This window comes from Aquarana catesbeiana, linkage group LG01, assembly GCF_042186555.1.
Source record: "Aquarana catesbeiana isolate 2022-GZ linkage group LG01, ASM4218655v1, whole genome shotgun sequence".
NCBI lineage: Eukaryota > Metazoa > Chordata > Amphibia > Anura > Ranidae > Aquarana > Aquarana catesbeiana.
Genome location: NC_133324.1, coordinates 187,374,196 through 187,387,105, shown reverse-complemented (window position 1 = coordinate 187,387,105; position 12,910 = coordinate 187,374,196). Strand labels below are relative to the sequence as shown.

Sequence of the window (12,910 nt, the reverse complement as noted above, 5' to 3'; positions counted from 1 at the left end):
ACCTGATATAATGACCTCAAACAACAATGGAGGTCAAAATGTGCAAGTAATACTGTATATGCGATCCAATTGTGACAAAAACTCATGATACAGTTGTGACAGATCACCACCTCCACCAGGATGTCCACTCACACTGCATTTTTAGAGGTCAGTCTGCACTTAATCTCGGCAAGTTGAAATAACAACCAGTTCTCCACGCTCAAAACGATCCTGCAATAATGTGTCCTTCTCCTCACTGGACAGCCATTCTCCAGCCCTACACGCCTAGTTTCTGAACTGCAGGACAGTTTAAAAATGAGTGCTTCGATTAATTTTTAAGATGAGTGCATGGTTGCATGGTGCATGCGTGAAAAGAGATGCATAATGCTATGCTCCTCATCTTAGGCATGCGCCATTACACTCATCTGTGGGGAGAAAAAACTGCCCCAACCAGATCTCGTGTAATCTCATTTTTGATATGGGTGGGTGTACTTGCTTCTTGCTTCCCTAAATAATTTTCCTTTTTTTTTGTGTGTATTTTGTTAAGAGAAGGGGTGGAAGGTCCATATTAAATAATAAAGAGTATATACTATTATACTGTGCTGTGTCATGTCACAGTACTTTATTTGTGGTAACCAGTAAAGTTTCTGACAGCTCATGTATGCAGTGTATGATTCAAAAGTGCTTCAAAATTCCAGCTAAATTCGATTTTTCATAAAGGAGACTCACAAAGCAAACACTGTCTGTCATAAGCCTTTAAATCTCCGCCTCATGTGCCACATACTAATTTACATATCGTCTATTTTTATTGCCTTATCACAATACTTTAATGATTGAATCATACATGTCTTCTGTAGAATAGTTCATGTCTATAAAATGATTTGAACGACGATGATAGAATTTTACAGCTTTGCAGTGATGTCATAACTTGGAAACTCTCGATTTTTTTATACCTGTAGTGACTGCTGCATTCCAGCAACATGTCTGTGCCCATTTAAAATTGCAAAAGGAGCAGGAAGTTTCTGAAAGGAAAAAAAATATAAAGATATAATCTTGACAAAATATGCACACCACATGCAAATTGTTAACCATATCATTGGATCTTGATTTAGACAGTGCCTACATAGTAGATGAAGGTGATATACTTTTCCAAATTGGAGATAGTGTATTTATTTTTATTATCTAAATTAACAAAAATGCAAATTAGTAATATTGAAAAAAGTAAGTACACCCCTATACTTACAATCACCTAAAATTCATAAAATTTGAATCCGGTGTTCCAGATTAAATACCATTGATTAGAACCTCCTCAGGGTGTATGCAGGTGGAATCCATCCTATTTATCCCCTGTATCGATTCTCACAGCAGTCCTATGGGAAACAGCTTGGTCAGTGTGCTGGGCCAGAATACAACCCCAGACCCCGGGGATGCATAAGTGCAGTGGCTGGGCATTAAAACCCGCTTTTCCTGCAGCTGCATATATGCATTACACACACAGGAAAAAGTTAAACCTCAGATATCTAGGGTGTGGTGTTTGCTATTGACATGCATGCTCTCATCATGCCAAGATGAACAGAACTCTCTAAAACCCTCAGAAAGAAATTTGTGGATGCATGGCAGGAAATTAAAAAAGCATCAAATTATTTGAAATCAATCATTCCACAGTAAAAAAATAGTGGCACAGATTTCAACAACTGCTAATTTTTCCAGGATTGTTGAAGCCAGCAAATTCAGCCCCAGGGACCATTGATGCTAAAATAGGTCTTGAAGAATCCCAAAATTTAATTTTTAATCAGGGATAAGCAGGCAACTGTTGCAAAGGTTGATGTCAAAGTGTCTACATCTACAATCCCCAAAGGGCCCTGCCCGCGTCACAATCCTTCCCTGGAGGCCCACACCAAACCCGATATGCAAGTAGAAAACAGCTAGACTCAAAATCTGTTTACTGCAGCAGATCAGGCAGTGATTACGATTGGTTGCCAGAGGTTACAGCATATCATTAATGTTCACTGATTGGTTGCTAGAGGTTACAGCACACATTGTGGCTCACTGATTAGTTTCTAGAGGTTACAGTACATTATTTCTGCTTGCTGATTGGTTTCAAAAGGTTACTGCACATTATTACCACTCACTGATTGGTTTCTAGAGATTACTGCACACCATTACGGCTCACTGATTGGTTGCTAGAGGTTACTGCATATTATTACCGCTCACTAACTGGTTGCTAAAGTTTGCTATAAAGGGGTAATGGGATCAGTGGCAATACTGGGGAGAGGCAATGCCCAGTGTGCCCTATGGCCAGTCCAGGCCTGAGCATAGGCATGTCAGTTTACTCATGTTTCCCTGAAAAACTATAGGAAATAGCTGCCACTATATTGTGTTAATCATTTGAGGTTTATCCCTTTGCAGTGGGTATAAGAAAAAGGAAGTAGTACGTGACTTATATGGTTAGGTATGATCTTACTACCTTTCTGAACTATTACGTTTTAAGGTTTATTTATCAACAATGCATTTAAACATACCACTTTCAACCAATCAGATTTTATTCAAAGTTTAAGCTGAACTCCAGTTCAACTACATATATAGGACCTGACTTATCTTGCAAAGGATTTTAATTTGTATCCATGCACTCCTGTGATTTACACAGCCCTACCATATAGCACAGTCAGCCTGATCTTTTTCTACTGCCGTTAAGCAACATAGCATTGTCACCTCAATTCTCCCAGCTTATGACTGGACAATGAAAGGCCAGCAACAGCCTGGTCAGGTAAACACTCTTCTAATGCCAAATTGTCTATTTCTAGTCTGGGCCAATTCTGGCAATCCTCTCCTCACCTAAAGAAAACATTTTTTTGCTAGAAAAAGACTAAGAACCTCCAAACATTATACAGTATCTCACAAAAGTAAGTAAACCCCTCACATTTTTGTAAATATTTTATTATATATTTTCATATGACAACACTGAAGAAATGACACTTTGCTACAATGTAAAGTAGTGAGTGTACAGCTTGTATAACTGTGTAATATGCTGTCCCCTCAAAATAACTCAACACACAGCCATACATGTCTAAACCACTGGCAACAAAAGTGAGTACACCTCTAAGTGAAAATGTCCAAATTGGGACAAAGGTGTCAATATTTTGCGTGGCCACCATTATTTCTGCCTTAACCCTCTTGGGCATGGAGTTCACCAGAGCTTCACAGGGTGCCACTGGAGTCCTCTTTCACCCCTCCATGGCGACATCACAGAGCTTCTGTTTGAGGATGCCCCCAGGCCCGCCTCCCCTCCGATCCATCCAAGGCACTTGTGGGATGGACGAGAGTGGAGGGCTGGAAGGGATCAGTGCCAGAGCATTTAGATTTAGACCTCTGTACACTGTCCTACATCCTGCTGACCTCTGCACACTGCCCTGCCTACTAATGACCTCTGTATACTGCCCTATATCCTACTGACCTCTGCACACTGATCTACATAGTACTGACTTCTGGACACTGATTTACATGCTACTGACCTCTGGATACTGCCCTACCTACTAATAATTAAAATTGTGCCCGCCCGTGGAACGGCACCAAATAACAGTGCCTAAAAATCTCCTTTAGGCAGTGCTTTAAAAAGCTTTACAAGTTACCAGTTTAGTATTACACAGGAGGTCTGGTGCTACCATTATTGCTCTCACTATGACGTTCATGGCAATACCTCATGCGTAGATTGATCGCCTTTACATATGTATTCAGAGACTACATGTGTATTTGTATTCACGCGTGAGCATGGGGGAACGGGGGCGCTTTAAACATTTTTATTCTTCATTTTTTTTTATAATTACATCTTTTATTCAACACTGTACCTTTAACTTTTTTTTTAGTAAGTGTATTGCTATGACAAGGGATGAACAACATCTCTTGTAATGGCATGGGCCATAACAGGTCCTCTTTATGGAGAAATCTGGAGTCTATTAGACCCAAAATCTCTCCTCTGGCCTCCAATGCAGCCAGTTTGATCGGTTGCTTCACTGGCCAGTAATGACCAGGTAAACAAAGAACTGAAACAGGAAGTGACAAATCCTCATCACTTCCTGTTTCTGATGTAACACAGTGAGAGGAACAACATCCTTACTGGGTTCCCCAATCACAAAGGAGAGCCTAGTGGAACCCCCTTCTGCTGTAAAAGTAACCCTGTGGCTTGTTAGCCACCTAGATTACTTTTAACTTGTGCAGAAATGGTGGGGCTAAAGAATGATATCTCGATCATTGCTGCATTGCTCACCCTTCCCATCCGAGAGCGTTTATAAATGTACGGTGGATGGGAAGTGGTTCTAAAGCCTCAAGGTCTTTTTACCGTAATGCATTCTATACATTAAGGTAAAAAAATTCTGTCACAGACTTACCCCCTCACCCCCTTATACTTACCTGTATCCCATCACGATCCAGCGATGTACATGAGAGCTGCGGCTCTCCCGGCTTTGTACTACCTCTCAGGGCAGATCAATAGCACTGGTAGAAATTGGCTCCTGCTCCTGTCAATCAAATGCAGTGAAGAGGGAGCAGGGAATGAGGCCAAGTCCAACTGTGAATGGACGCAGCAGTGGGGCTTGGGAGCAAGCCCGCACGAGTGCCCCCATGGGAATTGGTTTCCTATTGGGGGCATAAGCAAGAGTAGAGGAGCCAGGAGTACTGGCGGAGGACACGAGAAGAGGAGGATCGGGGCCGCTCTGTGCAAAACCTTTACACAGAGAAGGTAAGTATGACATGTTTGTTATTTTAAAAAAAAAATCCTTTACAACCACTTTAGTAAGGTGACCAGATTTTCAAAATGAAATCCGGGGACATTTTTTTTTTGGCAAATGGTAAACGATTTTATAAGCATATATTCCTCAAATTATATATGCAGTGTATGTGGTATATGTTTATGGAAGGATTATATGATATATACGTTATTTCTCACATTTCGTCCATGAGATAAAAAAAAAAAAAAATTCTTTAGAATTTTTTGGGATACGACTACCAAATGTTAGGAAGATAAGATGGAGATAAAACTTTTCAATGCATATTTTGTATTTTATTCTTGACAAAGAATTTTGGTTCAACAATAACAATGAACAATAAATTAACAATTCAGAACAGTAAAAGATTGCATGGTAACAACACGTAAGATACCTTTGAATATAAGTAATCAAATATTAATAGCTAACTGTTATAAGACTACAAATGTACGGCAAAGTGCCGCTAAAAATAGCGGCGCTTTACCGCCGACCCCGCCCCAGTGTGAAAGCAGCCTTACAGCAGATGTCATTTGTGGACTGAGCTCCTGTATGTTTCATTGGATTCACGAATACAGTTTTTTTGGACAGTTTTGATATACACAGCTCTAATTGGACAATAATTGTATGTTTTTTGCACAACTGACTATCACATATACAAAAACATATTTGGGGGGCACACCCTACAATGCGTATAAATTCAAGATGGTGCTGCTATAAGACCTACAAACAGTACAAAACAGATTACAGCACACACATTGAAGAATGACATTTCCTGCAAGGCTAGTTAAAAACACCTGAACATATTCAAAAAATACGGGGTTTGGTCCCACTATATGGTCATATAGTGCTAAGCCAACTTACTGCGACAAAGTACCCCGAATTAGTGGGGAAACATATTACAGCGCACACATTCAAGAATAACATTTCCGGCAATGCTAGTTAAAGAAAACTCACATATATTTGATTTTTTTTTTTTTTTATATAATCAATTGCATATTTTTATATATATATATATATATATATATATATATATATATATATATATAGAGAGAGAGAGAGAGAGAGAGAGAGAGAGAGAGAGAGAGAGAGAGAGAGAGAGACAGACAGACAGACAGACACATGAGTGCTGCCTGTCAGTGCCCACCAGTGAAGGAGAAAAATTTTATCATGTTAGCTGCTAGCATAAAAACAACTGCTTGTGGCCATTCACTCTGTACTACTTCTTGCCTACAATTCCCATAGTGCCTTGCAGGACCTGAGGGAAGGGGAGGAATGGTGTACTCTGTCCTCTCCCCTATCCTGCCAGGAGCGCGATTGGAGGAGGGAGCAGAGGTAGGAGGAGAGGGGCGGGATGCTGGAAGAGTCATGTCACGTGATGGATTTTTCAGCTGAGGAGGAGTGGCGGCTACTAACTACACTAGCACAGCATAGGCAAGCTGGAGCCACTCCAGCTTCTCCTCTACGGTCACTCTACACAGCTCTGCATGTGCTATCTCTTGGGGAAACGCCCCCGTCCATCGGGAAACTGCCGCAGCCTGGTTGCCCAAATGCCGACTGGCAAAACCGGGGACAAAACGGGGTCCGGGGATCATAGTCAGAAAACGGGGACATCTGATCACCTTACACTTTAGCCACTTAAGGACCAGGCCTATTTTTCAAACTTGTTAACGAGTTAACGACTGCGCCATAGCTGAATGACGCCTACAGCGTGGCTCGATAACTTTGGGAGGACGTACATCGACGTCCTCCCAGAGGACCTGGCGCATCACGGATAACGGATCACGGTAAATGGCTGCTGATAGCGGCCGTTTACTACGCGATTGCTCTGTCAAATGACGGAACGATCACTTGTAAACAAACCGATAGGACGTCCGTTTCCTCTCTCCCCTCTCTGTACCGATCGGTACAGTGAGAGGGGGAGAGATCGATGCTCAGCCATCCAATCTCAGCATAGTCATCCATCTATGCTCAGCCATCCATACTTAGCTTACTCATCCATCCATACTCAGCCATCCATACTCAGCATACTCATCCATCCATCCATGCTCAGCCATCCATCCATATTTTGGGGTGTAATTTTTGGTATGTACATGCTATGTGTTAGAAATATTGTATAAATAGACAACTTTGTGTAAAAAAAAATGCGTTTTCATTTTCTTTACACATTTTCCAAAAACTTGTAGAAAAATGTTCAAAAGATTCATTATGCCTCATAGATTATACATTGGGTTGTTTTCTTTCCAAAATGGGGTCATTTTTTGGGCGTTTTCATTGTCCTGGTGCTCCAGGGCCTTCAAAAGTGTTATGCTGCGTACACACAATCAGATTTTCCAACAACAAATGTTCGATGGGAGCTTGTTGTCGGAAATTCCGACTGTGTGTAGGCTCCATCAGCCATTTTTTGTCGGAATTTCCGACAAGAAAAATTTGAGAGCTGGTTCTCAAATTTTCCGACAACAAAATCCGTTGTCGGAAATTCCGAGCGTGTGTATACAATTCCGACACACAAAATCCCACGCATGCTCTGAATCAAGTACAAGACAGAAGCGCTCAGTCTGGTAAAACTAGCGTTCATAATGGAGATAGCACATTCGTCGCGCTGCACATTTTTTAATCTTTTAATGCAGCGCATTCTCTTCTTCTTTATAATGCTAGAAATATGAAGTTGTTTTGCTGCTGATATTGACACAGAGTTCTCAAAACTGATTTCTTTATTTTTTCTTGTGATCTCATGAATAATATTTTTTATTTTTTTCGTCAGATCTCCATTTTTTTTTTTCAAGATCTCCTGTTTTTTTTTCCCACTGATCTCCATCATATTTTTTTTAGTTGTGTGTCAAGTTACCGCAAAACCATTATTATCTTGTATTTTTTTAACCTCAAGGAGGTTGTTTGGTGTTGGTGTCCCTTGTTAATTTGACATTGTCTTTTTGAAATGTACCTGCCTACTCACAAACTGTCCTTTTTTGAAGTAAAACACATAGGCAACTATTTGTGAACAAAAAATAGCCATTTATTATGAGTCATAACCAAATAAAGAGGAAGGCAACGCTGGATAAACTTGTGAAATTGGCGAAGCCTTTGTACCCCAGGACACACATCAACTATTTTACAGCCAAAATTGGTAGCATGAGGAGCCCAATCCAGTCCAGGACTCCAAGAGATCGTGAACAGCAGCAGATGACATATGTCCCCAGGCTGTGGTCTTACCACGGCCTGCGTCTTTTGTCAGACCAGACTGAACCCAGGCCATCACTCTCTTGTCTTCCTTACACGCTTGCTTCCAGGCTGTGGCTCTGGTGTTGGAGTTGTGGCAGGAGGTGGAGGAAGAGGACGATGGTCGAACTCACAAACCTGGCTTTGGCTCGTGAGTTTGCCCCTTCAGACTAAGAGGCCAGCCACTCTCACCTGGCTGTTTTTATAACCTCTCCTCTGAGCATGGCTCCACCCCAGGCCCTATCAGGGAACCATATATTAACCTGTGCACTGCAAGCCTGTGGTGCTGATCAACCATTGTGTATTCACTGTGTGTTTGGCTTCCTGCTTGCCGTGTGCTCTTCATTTGTCTTTGTTATCGACCTTGGCGTTCTCGACTATTCCTGTCTGCTAGTGACCCTGACCTTTTGGCGTGTCCCCGACTATCCCTGTTTGCCTGTGACCCTGAACCTTTGGCGTGTACTCTGCCTGCTAGTCGCCCTGACCTCTGCCTTATCCCTTTACTATCCTTGTTCCAGCCTGCTGCTTCCTTCTCCTGTAGTCTACCGTGAGCGTGAGCTGTGAGACCCTGGGGGCCGCGACCTGGAGCCAGACTGCAGCGCAGTCCATCCTCACCATTAGAGGCTCTGGTGAACACCTGCTGGCTCTTAGACTCCGCGCCCTGGGGAATCTATGCTCTAGCTCCCACTAGGATCTGTGTTAGTGATCCAGTAGACCTGCTTCCTGAACCTCCCTGGGTACTATCCGCAGCAGTCAGTCCTAGAGTCCACTATCTTAGCGGTGCACTTCCAATTCCTACGGAGTGCATCTGTCACCTGGTCTCAGGTGACTTGACACTATTGATATGTAAAACACTTTGTTAAATCAGAAATTAGTGATCAATAATAGCATCCAGTTAACATCATTAATTTTTGGACAAGAAATATGTTGAACAATGCTATACCTAGCTCAAGATGGGCTCCTCCACATCTTCCTGGCTGGAAGGCCAAGGTTGGATGTCAGAAGCCTCAGCTGGGGTGGAAGGAAGCATTGAAGGAAGACTGGAGAGTGCTGGCCTGGGTTCCCTCTGGTTTGCCAGAAAATGCAGTCTGTCATAGTACCACAGCCTGGGTACATAAATGTCATCTGCTGCAGCTCCTGACCTCTGGGAATCCTGGACCTTCTTGCGCTCCCTATTATAAGTGCTCCTCATGCCACCAATTGTGGCCTTCTAATAGTTGATGTCTGCCACGGGGGATCTGCGGCTTCACGAATTCCAACAATTGATCCAGCGCTGCCTCTTTCTTTTATTGTTATAAAATGGGTGGTTTACCTGCCACAGACAGGGCAGCTCCCTGTACATATCAATGAATATGGGGATAAAGTCCTGATCATTCAATAGATCCATTTTCTTTGCAAGACACAACACAAGACAAACCCTAATGTCAGGCTAAACTCTCATAATCTTGTCTCAATATAGGCCTCAATCTATAAGCAGTATAGGCCCAAGTTAAAATTGTACCTTTGTTATCACGATCGGTGCTGCCGCTACTCCTTCCTCCGCTCACATATCGTACGTACGACACACGCGTGTTATGCTTTATATACCCTGCGCATGTGTGAAACTCTGCCCGCTGCTGACCTTTTATCTAATATATTTCCCGCCCCTTCTCTTTCGGTACAGTGGGAGAGCACATGACGGAGAAAGAACACGTGCATGAAGACAGCAGCAGCAACGACAAAAGCCCAGAGCCCCGAACATCCCGATCCCAGAGGATATTTAAGGCCTCAAATATGGCCTTTGTAGAGATGGTGGAGACAGTGGACATCTTCAAGAGGGATGACTGACGGGAAGCATGGACTGTACCCAAACCCAAATGTGAGAGAGGCCAAGATCATGACTAAAGTTGTGAAAAGTCTGCCGAAGAATTTTGGGGTACGGCGATCCAAGGATCAACTGAGGAAATGATGGTCAGACCTCAAATTGAGGGAGCAAGATCAGTACAGAAGAATCAAGAGAGTGCTGCAAAAAAAAAAGTATTTTGTCATGTGTTTCTACTATTATTATTATTACGTTTGTGCTGCTCCATGTGCTTTTCTTTACTGTTGTACAGTTTAAAATGGCAAGTTTCAGGTTTGTAGGCACAGTAAATCGTTCGTATTAAACATCGTTCGTTCGCCCACTAATGCAATGTTTTTTGCAGATGCAGGTTAACTACATTTGGTCAGGCCTATTTGTCTTAAAAGAAGTTTAGTACATTGTTGTCTAGATGTGTTTGTACTAGAATGAAATGCAAACTTTATTCAGTGTAAGGAGAGGACACTCAGCAGCTGTTTACACATCTGGACGCAGGAGCACTAGTGTGACACCGGAACAAACTTTTTAGGGTGTCCCACACAGGTTCTCCAGTGGATACTAGGGGTCTCTACATGTGTGATACTTTAACAAAAAAGGTAATTATTCCAGCGTTGTAAAGGAAAAAAAAACATGTGTTCATCTTTGAACTCTGTCAAAACAGACAATTGTACGAAACTTCCGAGCAATGTTTCATATTCCTATTTCTTGCCTCAAATATCTGTGTGCTAAGTATACCTTTATTTTATTCACATAGGGGAAAAAAGACTCGGGACGTCTGAGGTCACCAGGGACCCCCAACTTCCCATAGAAGGGGAAATCCAAAAAAAAACTACCAGTGGATGTGGAGGAAGGAGAGGTTTATGAATTGGGCGAAATAGTGACCACAACAGGTGAGTGTCTGAGACCACAGCTTCAGGTAATAGATGAATGCCTGCATATTTATAATACATGGTGTGTTTTTTTCTTTTTTAAGGTGATGTAGATGTTGTTGAAGAAGAAACACATTTCACAAGTGCACATGTCATTGAGGAGATCATGGTGTGCAATTGGGATTTACAAAAGATCAAGGAAGACATCAATGATGTTGAAAAAAGACTCAAAAACATCATTGATGTTTGAGGCAGAATCGAAAACACACCAACATTTATCAAATTCTTTCTATTTTTCTAACTTTTCTCCAAAATTTGAATGCCAAATTTTGAAGATGCACACAGTGTGTCAACATGTGCTATCTGACATCACAGGATATCAATGTACGGGCTTTGTGGGTGCAACCCCTTCCTCGCAACTAAAGTAGATGAGAGGAAGGGGTTGCACCCCGAAACACGTCCATTGATCCCCATGATGGGAACTAGCACATGTTGACATTAGGCATGGGATCAGGAGGAAAATTCCCATTTTGACTCTCGAATTGTGTGCATCTTCAAAATGTGGCTTTCACAGGGGTGACATCACCCCATCTGATGAAGGCAATATCGACACAGTTTGGACATACTAATGTCTGATATTGCCTTCAATTTATCAAAGTTGAACTTTGTAAGTTCCTGAGTTGTGTATTGTTGTATGGTTTAAAAAAAAAACATGCCTGTTTACCACAAAAAAGGATATTTCTACTGTCAAAAAAATTGTATTTCAAAAATATGTTGGTTTGTGAAAAAACCCTTTTCTAAACGAACATGTGAATGTGCACAGAGTAAAAATGTTTCTACTCAACAATGTGTGGCTTCTTCTTTCAATGCTCAATAGCAGTTTTTTGCGCAATGCGCAAAACCAAACTGTATAGAATAGGATATATAAGGATGGGAGAAGCTGCCAACATATAGAAGTGTTCCCACACAGATAAAATATACAAATAAGTGAAGTATGTGGTGCTAACTAAAGTGCAGAAATGAATCAATATGTATATAGATACTAAATAGAACCGATCACACACCTAACAAGTAAGCATGTAGAACAGAATAGGCAAATGCAAGTGAAAATAAAAATAACAAATCTTCTCTAGATCACTGGTAAAGTGCACCAATGCCACAGATTCCAAACAGCTAAAACATCTAAAATAACATCCAGTGTGTATATAAAGTGTATCAAGTGAAAAGATATATGACAAGCCTAGTCTAATGATATAAAAAAAAAAAAAACGTGAAACAAACATTTCTGAATAAATCCACTGTTCTCCTGGAGTGTAAAAGGTGAAATTCAAAAAACAAAGTCCAACAAGTGATAAACACCAATATGAATAAGTTCACATATATAAGTTCATGAATTAAATCCGTGTGCAAAAAAAGCAAAAAACAAAAAAAAATTGTGCACTTTCGATCGATGTCAAATTCCTCCAATCACATATATAATATCCATGGTGTGCCACACGATTCCCCCAGCCTCTCACCTCAGATGGAGACCCCTACAGGTCGAGTCAAGCCTTCAGTATGGAAAACAGCAGATCCAAACACAACGATTGATTTTCAACGATTTTTCCGATTGTCCCAACAATAGCGGATTTTTGGGGGTGACTCCAGGCTTAACCGATGCGGTGAGGACATGAAATAAAAGAGGGTGGCTCCATCGTGTAGTATTTCCCAAAAGGATTTTATTAAAACAAAGAGTAACTTACAGTTTAAAATCAGATAATCCAGCAAACAGCAGAGTACTTCTGGTCTCTTCCCTCATGTTTCTCTCTACTTTGGGATCTGGGGTACACATCTGGCCGGCCTCCGAGAGTCCCATTCCGAATGGTGGCATCTTGGGGACTCCCGGTGTCTTCTCTCTAAAAAACGGTGAGGAGTTCTCTCTCGTCCATAGTTATGTTGTTGGTACTGTGGGGATCTCCCTCTCTCCTCATGTCTCCTAAGTTGTTCGAAGACATGAGGAGAGAGGGAGATTAATGTACCTTCGTCCTAATACTAATTAGAAATTTGGACAGTTGTGGAGGCAACATGGACTCTCGTGGTACGGTATAAACTTACAACAGTCAGTTATAAATATATAAATTTATTATACACAAACATAATAAAAAGCCTTCAATAGTAGATAAATTGCATTGGATGCTACTAATCATGGAGTATCCACTTGTCTGACACAAATTGGAAGAACTTAGATAGAGATATAGATATAGATATAG

At 41.4% G+C, this 12,910-nt stretch overlaps 1 long non-coding RNA gene across 1 annotated transcript in view; it reads left to right on the top strand.

Moving 5' to 3' along the window:
* The window catches only part of LOC141125811 (uncharacterized), a 31,635-nt gene extending 19,060 nt beyond the window's left edge, over positions 1-12,575 (top strand). Inside the window, exons 2-3 of the long non-coding RNA XR_012241399.1 lie at positions 10,547-10,682; positions 10,766-12,575. This is a non-coding gene — a long non-coding RNA (uncharacterized lncRNA). The remainder of the gene's footprint in view (positions 1-10,546; positions 10,683-10,765) is intronic.
* Positions 12,576-12,910: the final 335 nt, after the last annotated feature.